This window comes from Bison bison, unplaced genomic scaffold, assembly GCF_000754665.1.
Source record: "Bison bison bison isolate TAMUID 2011002044 unplaced genomic scaffold, Bison_UMD1.0 scf7180017864338, whole genome shotgun sequence".
NCBI classification, from domain to species: Eukaryota; Metazoa; Chordata; class Mammalia; order Artiodactyla; family Bovidae; genus Bison; species Bison bison.
Genome location: NW_011494910.1, coordinates 4,933,072 through 4,941,399, shown reverse-complemented (window position 1 = coordinate 4,941,399; position 8,328 = coordinate 4,933,072). Strand labels below are relative to the sequence as shown.

The 8,328-nt window shown below is 43.6% G+C and overlaps 1 protein-coding gene across 1 annotated transcript in view; it reads right to left on the bottom strand.

Moving 5' to 3' along the window:
• Positions 1-8,328, bottom strand: part of LOC104998882 (zona pellucida sperm-binding protein 3 receptor-like) — an 84,620-nt gene that overhangs the window by 7,370 nt on the left and 68,922 nt on the right. The window lies entirely within an intron of this gene.

The following is an 8,328-nucleotide window of genomic DNA, read 5'->3' as shown; positions in this document are numbered from 1 at the left end:
CCCTTTTTTTTTTTTTTGCAAAGTAATAGTAGGTTATAAAGTGAAAATTAAAGGAGTAATAGAGGACTTAAAATTTTTTTTTAAATTTAAAAAAAATAGAATGAATGATCATAAAAATAGTAAAAATATATCTAGGACTTTCTCTGGTGTTGTTGTGGGTATTGTGGGGTCAGTTCATTTTTGGCTAGTTCCTTGGTCCGGCTTATATTTCTCAAGATCTATAGGCCCCTTCCTATGTAGTCGGTACTAACGACAGGGTTTTAATCTATTGCACCTGTCGCTTCCAAGGTGATTCCCTCTGTTCTAGCTTCTTCTGTTTGCTGGTCTCTTCAGTGTCTGATTTCCACCCTGACACAAAGGGGACGGTGGTGGACACTTTTTTTTTTTTTTTTTTTTTTAGGCTCACTTGTTCAGTTGTGCTGTGGGGATGGAGGGATGCTGCAAACAAATAACACTGGCGTGTGTTCACAGTGCCTCAGCCACACTGGGCCTGCCCCCGCTCACGGCGCATGTACCCTTCCTGACCACACTGCTCAGGCTCTGGGCTGCTCTGCCGGGAATCATCCGAGACCGGCCCTGGGCTGCATGCACCTCCCAGGTCTAAGCCACTCAGATTCAGGCACTCAGGTAGTCCTCAGAGGCGCAGGCTCAGTTGGGCCTGCGTTTTGTGCCCTTCCCATGTCTGAGCAGCTCAGGTGATGAGGTGTTTGGCGAGCATGGTCACTGTGACTTATCGCCTACCCGCTGCTCGGTTTTCTGGGTGTACAACCGTTGCACCTTCTCAGGCGGATGTTGACCGTCCAGAACCCCAAGAAGTCTTAGTTAGCAAAGAAGCCTGCTTACAGTTTTATAGATAATGTCTCTCTGGGGCTGCGATTGCCCCCTTCCACCTCTGGCTGCCTGTCACCGGAGGGGGAAGGTCTGCAGCCGGCAATCTCTGTTCAGTCCTTTGTTCCGTGCGCGGGCCTGGAGGTGTCTTAGGTTACGGCTGGCTTTTCGCGTGGTAGTTATCCCACAGTCTGGTTTGCTAGCCCAAATTATTTTGCTCAGATAGCTCTCGGGGCATTCAGGCCAGATCCTTACTCTAAGCGATGTAGCCCGCGCCTCCCTGCCCAGCCCACTCTTGCTAGTGGCGGGTATAGGTGTCTGCGCTGCTTCTCCTCTGGGGGAGTTACCGTTGGGCTCATAATCTGTGGGTTTTAATTGCTTATTTATGTTTCCTTCCTGTTATGTTGCCCTCTGTACTTCCAAGGCTCGGTACAGACTTGGCAGTGAGAGTGTTTCCTGGTGTTTGGAAACTTCTCTTTTTAAGACTCCCTTCCTGGGACGGCGCTCCGTCCCTCCCTCTTTTGTCTCCTTTTTTGTCTTTAATATTTTTTCCTACCTCTTTTCGAAGACAATGGGCTGCTTTTCTGGGTGCCTGATGTCCTCTGCCATCATTCAGAAGTTGTTTTGTGGAATTTACTCCACGTTTAAATGTTCTTTTGATGAATTTGTCGGGGAGAAAGTGGTCTCCCGGTCCTATTCTTCCACCATCTTAACTCCTCCCTCAGCATTAACTTTATTTGCTGATGACATAATTGTATATCTGGAGACTCCAAAGATAAGTACTCTATACAGTCACCTTTTCCTATCCATGGGTTTTGCAAGCAGAGAGCCAATGAACAAATTGCCAACAATATGATACTCAAATCCACAGATGCTCAAGTCTCTTATAAAAAGTAACATAGTATTTTAGGATTTGCATCTAAACTACACACATTCTCCCATATATTTAAATCATCTCTAGATTGCTTATACCTAATACAATGTAAATAATATGTAAATAGTGGCCAGTTCATGGAAAATTTGAATTTTGATCTTTGAAACTTTCTATAAGTTGTTTTTTGTTTTTTGTTTTTTTTTAGTAAATATTTTTAATTCACAGTTCATTGACTCTCCACTCACTTTCACTTTCATTTCATAGATTTTGGGGGAGGAAGACTGCCTAGGTGGAGTGTCCTTTTCATCGCGTGATACAATCAGTATGGTTATCCCTGTTTATGTTGACCTTGACAACCTGGCTGAAGTAGTGTTTGTCAGGTTATTCCACTGCCAAGTTAGTCTTTTTCTCCCTCTCCATAGTGTTGTACTTTTTGGAAGGAAGTCACTATGACTCACTCTTCAGGAACAGGGAGTTACACTCCACCTCCCTGAGAGCAGAATTACCTATGTCAATTATCTGAAATTCTGCATGGGAAATTTGTCTATTGTCTCACATGTATTCAGTCATTTATTTATGTGAGTATGGACCCATAGGTATTCATTTTATACTTTGCGGTATAATCCCAAAAGCTGAACTTAATTTATTACATTGCTCATCTTGTTATAGTTTTGGCCATTGAAAGCTCATTCCTGTCTTCTTTGACATATCCCCACTACTCTAGGGATTTTTTTTTCTTTTTATTTATTTATTTTTTTAAATTTATTTATTTTAATTAGAGGCTAATTACTTTACAATATTGTACTGGTTTTGCCATACATCAACATGAATCCCCCACGGGTGTACACATGTTCCCAATCCTGAACCCTCCTCCCACCTCCCTCCCCATACCATCCCTCTGGGTCATCCCAGTGCACCAGCCCCAAGCATCCTGTATCCTACATCAAACCTGGACTGGCAATTTGTTTCTTATATGATATTATACATGTTTCAATGCCATTCTTCCAAATCATCCCCCTCCTCCCTCTCCCACAGAGTCCAAAAGACTGTTATATACATCTGTGTCTCTTTTGCTGTCTCACATACAGGGTTATCATTACCATCTTTCTAAATTCCATATATATGCGTTAGTATACTGTATTGGTGTTCTTTCTGGCTTACTTCGGCTCCAGTTTCAACCACATCATTAGAACTGATTCAAATGCATTCTTTTTAATGGCTGAGTAATACTCCATTGTGTATATATACCACAGCTTTCTTATCCATTTATCTGCTGATGGGCATCTAGGTTGCTTCCATGTCCTGGCTATTATAAACAGTGCTGCGATGAACATTGGGGTACATGTGTCTCTTTCAATTCTGGTTTCCTCGGTGTGTATGCCCAGTAGTGGGATTGCTGGATCACATGGCAGTTCTATTCCCAGTTTTTTAAGGAATCTTCACACTGTTCTCCATAGTGGCTGTACTAGTTTGCATTCCCACCAACAGTGTAAGAGGGTTCCCTTTTCTCCACATCCTCTCCAACATTTATTGCTTGTAGATTTTTGGATCGCAGCCATTCTGACTGGCATGAAATGGTGCCTCATATTGGTTTTGATTTGCATTTCTCTGATAATGAGTGATGTTGAGCACCTTTTCATGTGTTTGTTAGCCATCTGTATGTCTTCTTTGGAGAAATGTCTATTTAGTTCTTTGGCCCACTTTTTGATTGGGTTGTTTAACAAAGTACCACATTCTGTATGCCGGCCACTGGCTTCCTCCTTTCAGGGGAACCTCAGGCTCCCCTACCCACTGTGTATCCTGCCAACTCTTCTTCTGAGGAGCATCAGGCTCCTCTACCCGCTGGGTATCCTGCAGACCATGCCAATTGTATTGTTCTTCCTCCTGTTCACAGTGCTAGTTATCTTGCTGTTCACACTGCCTGCACTATTCACTGAAACCAGGGTAGGCAAGACTCCAGCTAAGAGGTTGGAAGAAGATTGGGGGAGTTGGCAGGAACTGCAGACACGTTTATTCCCTACAGGCAACAGCCATAGCATAACCTAACACAACACAATCTCTCTCCTGCTGGCACAGCTGCCATAACAGTATTCTCTCCTGGCTGATGCAGCAGTCACAGCAGTAGACTCGCTATATTCTCCCCTCTCATGGCTGACCCAATGGACACAGCCATGACGCAGCAGTAATGCCACCACTTTCCAAGTGGAGCTCCCGTATCCTTACAGCACAAAGTAGCTGTAGCGAGTGCCTCCTGACGCACACATGTGCAGTGCTATAAATGATCTCAGCTGTTACATAGTGGTTATTTACAAAAGGAGGGGCGAGACAGCCTGACCATGCCATCTTGGCTAATTTCTCTCTCCCTACAGCAACTAAACAAAAACAAACGGCAGGCCTCAGTCTCCACATATGTTTAAAGAAGGGTTTGGAAGTAGATAGTATTCCCTGCTCCCCCCTCCCCCCCCAACCCTGCCACCCAGTGGTCATGTATGGATGTGAGAGTTGGACTGTGAAGAAAGCTGAGCGCCAAAGAATTGATGCTTTTGAACTGTGGTGTTGGAGAAGACTCTTGAGAGTCCCTTGGACTGCAAGGAGATCCAACCAGTCCATTCTGAAGGAGATCAGCCCTGGGATTTCTTTGGAAGGAATGATGCTAAAGCTGAAACTCCAATACTTTGGCCACCTCATACAAAGAGTTGACTCATTGGAAAAGACTCTGATGCTGGGAGGGATTGGGGGCAGGAGGAGAAGGGGACGACAGAGGATGAGATGGCTGGATGGCATCACCGACTCGATGGACGTGAGTCTGGGTGAACTTCGGGAGTTGGTGATGGACAGGGAGGCCTGGCGTGCTTCGATTCATGGGTTCACAAAGAGTCGGACACGACTGAGCGACTGAACTGAACTGAACTAGAAGTAGATGGGATCTAATATTTTCAGTTCAGAAATTCTAAGTTTATGCAAAAGAGTGAAGAAAATACGTATTTATTTTCTTAAATAAAGGGTAGGAAGGACAGGAATAGGTCTTAAAAAAAATTTTAAGCCCAACTCTCCATGAAAAGATCACCTCAACACCTGCTGAATAAACAAAATATATGAATGAATAAGAATTTGCTGTTTGCCTTAGTCTGACAACAAGTAGTTCTTGACACCGGAATTGAGTGCAAGAAATCTATCTGATAAGTAATTCTAGAAAGCATCATTAAAGGAACAGAGATGTAAAAATGGAAGGAAAGAAAAGGAACACAGCTTGCATTGGTGAGCAGACAGGTTCTGGCAGAGATTGAAGTAGGGAGTGGGGGGTGTAGGGAGGGATGCAATTTGGTATAGCCACTTTGGAAAACTGCTGAACAAATACATACCTACCTCTTGCTGCTGCTAAGTCACTTCAGTCGTGTCCAACTCTGTGACCACATAAACAGCAGCCCACCAGGCTCCCCCGTCCCTGGGATTCTCCAGGCAAGAACGCTGGAGTGGGTTGCCATTTCCTTCTCCAATGCATGAAAGTGAAAAGTGAAAGGGAAGTGGCTCAGTCGTGTCTGACTCTTTGCGACCATATGAACTGCAGCCTACCAGACTCCTCCATCCATGTGATTTTCCAGGCAAGAGTACTGAAGTGGGGTGCCATCGCCTTCTCCGACATACATACCTCTCATGATCCAGCAATTCCATCCTTAGGTATTTGTGCAACAAGAATACATACGTTCAGCAAAAGACACATGAAAAGATGTTTATAGCCAAGAAAACTGAAAATAAATGTCCATTAAAAATAGAATAAATATGTAAATTGTGATATAATCATACAACAATGAAATACTTAATAGAAATGGAAATGAATGAACCTTAACTACATACAAGATAGATGAATCTCACACATACAATATTTAGTGGGAAAAGTCATGAAAGAAAGAATACACAATGTATTATTCCACTTCTGTAAAGTTAAATAACATAAACCAATTTGTGCTCTTAAAAGTGAGCATAGTGGAATCCTTTGCAGGGATAGAGTGGTGAGTTAGTAACTAACAAGCGAGCAATAAAGGACTTCTGCACTTTCAGCGTTGTTGTTGTTGTTGTTTCATTGCTTTGGTTTCTAGTTACATAAATGTTTTACTTTGAGAATCCAAAATGCTTTGTGCCCTATTCTGTTCATAAAGAGTAGGTAGAGTTTGGATATATTTAGATGTGGAGTAAAAGCATTCAAGCAAAAGTAACTTATAAATACCTTTGAATTTCCTGGTTTGCATTCTTTCTGAGGTACCAAAAAAAAAAGAAGAAGAAGAAGAACTTAGTTGCAGATATTTGTGGATTTTTGTACTAGAAATGTGTCATATTCTATGTGACATACTAACCAAGATGACTTGTGAACCCATGAGTAGTCATTAGTTAAATCCATTTCATCTAGTCAAGGTCATTTTTTAAATTTTATTTATTTTTAATTGAAGGATAATCACAATATTGTGTTGGGTTTTGCCATACATCAACATGAATCAGCCCTAGATATAAAGGAGGTCATTTTAATTGTTACAACAAAAGACTTGCGTGTCCTCTAAGCAGCATGTAGCCAAAACAATCAGATGTTTGCCCATTGTTTTCCAGGGACGTGGAGTCAGTTGCATCTGGGTGGACCTAAGCTGGTTGACACTAGATAGGACCACTGACCCTCCAACTGGGCATGCACCAGTGTCCATTTGATGACATTTTGAACTTGCAGAGGCCCGTAGCTTAGGTATACTTGTGTAAATGACAATTACTATGCCTTTTCCCAATCACCTTTCCCCATACTCCACATACTCCCTGTGCCTCATACCCTCCCAGCTTCTTCATTCTTTATTTCACAAATACCCAAGCCCTGTGCCTTCAGAGAAGTGGATTTGAGATTTGTTCTCCTTGTAAGCTTTGGTTTGCTGTGCGTGGAACAACGGACATGGCACAGTAACAACAACAGAGACAATGTGATATTTGAAAAATGCTTATTTAATCAACCAGTGCTTCAAGTCCAGAAGATTAAATATTTGAATCAGAAAAGTCTAGATAATCGAAAATTACACATTTTCAGTAGCAATCACCATAATCCCAGCTCTCCAAGCCAAGACACTTATTACAGTAAGTGATGGTGCTTAAGGAACAGCACATTTGTTGACCAGGACTCTGTACATTGATCTAAAGGCAAAAATAACCCCTTTCTTTCCTCTTTTTAAGGGAATGTCTCAGTGATGCTCTTAAACTTGACTCTCTCCTTCCAATTGTTTAAGAGGAGCTCCTATCAGGCAGCAAGTGCACATGGGGGCTGATTGTCACTAGTTTAAAGCTGCCACCTCAGAATGATTTTCAAAAAACCTTCCCTCCACCCTGAAGGCTTTGCAGGTGAGTGGGATCAGCTCTGGCTCCAGGGCCCGGAGATCTCCCGCTGCCAAAGGCCTGCAGAAGAGGGGCACACTGAGCATGGGGGGCCACGCAGCTGAGGATAGCCAAGCACCTAGAATGCTGCTGCTGTCAGGGAAAGGCCCAGTCCAGGAGGCAGTTTTTGAAGGTACGGGAGGTTGGGGGGGAGGGGGTTTAGTCGCTAAGTCGTGTCTGACTCTTGCGACCCCATGGACTGTAGCCCACCAGGCTCCTCTGTCCATGGGATTCTCCAGGCAAGAATACTGGAGTGGGTTGCCATTTCCTTCTCCAGGGGGATCTTCCTGACCCAGGGATCAAACCCGGGTCTCCTGCACTGCAGGCAGAGTCTTTACCAACCGGGCTATGAGGGAAGTAAAGGTACAGGGCATCTGCCTAATTCAAAGCCCTGACCTACACAAATGTGCATATTCTACTTAAATGGCTGGAAGAATTGGTGAGCTGGCCAGGGTATCCTTCAATAAAAAACGTCTGGTCCTTAAAGACAGTTTATACAACTCTAGGGTCGTTTTCATATCCTGCAGGCTTGGGAGACACTGCCTGAAGTGTCTGCCTGTGTGCACTTGCTCACAGACTTCCTAAAAGTGATTTAAAGAAAAGAGGAGGCAAAGGGGTCGGGAGGATTTAAGAGGCATTACTAACAAATGCAAGCTTGTCTGGTGGATGGATAGATGAGTAGAATATCAAGAAAGATTGCATCCTAGCAAAGGTGACCATTCAGGCCAAGCCCAAACCTGTTCTGAGCAGCAGCCAAGCAGAGGTGAAGCAGAAAAGATGCAGAGATGCAAAGGAGACCTAGAGCACCCCCAAAAGGATAACTGAGGAATGATTCTAATGACCAATAAGGAATGGAGCAAGCAGCATTTATTATATAAAATGTAGAGCCAAGGGTAAGGATACCTGGGACTATGGGAACCCACCAAATCTAGCAGGGAAAGTTGCCTCTGCCAGCTCACCACAGTGCTTCAAGGTGGAAAGTGGTGGTACTTTTAGTGAGTTGTTTATACAGCTTGACAAAGTCAGATCTCACCTGTGCTGGCTGGGATAAGTGCTTTGGGGGAGGCATAATTTTTAAGGTTTGAAAGGGACATACAGGGACATACATGGGTGCAATTTACCCAGTGACATGTGGGCACGGTTGGGTGCCAGGTGGTATTCTCTGAGCAAGTGATACTCTGGGGACCGACCAAACTAAACCCAGAGTTACACTGGACGGTGACATT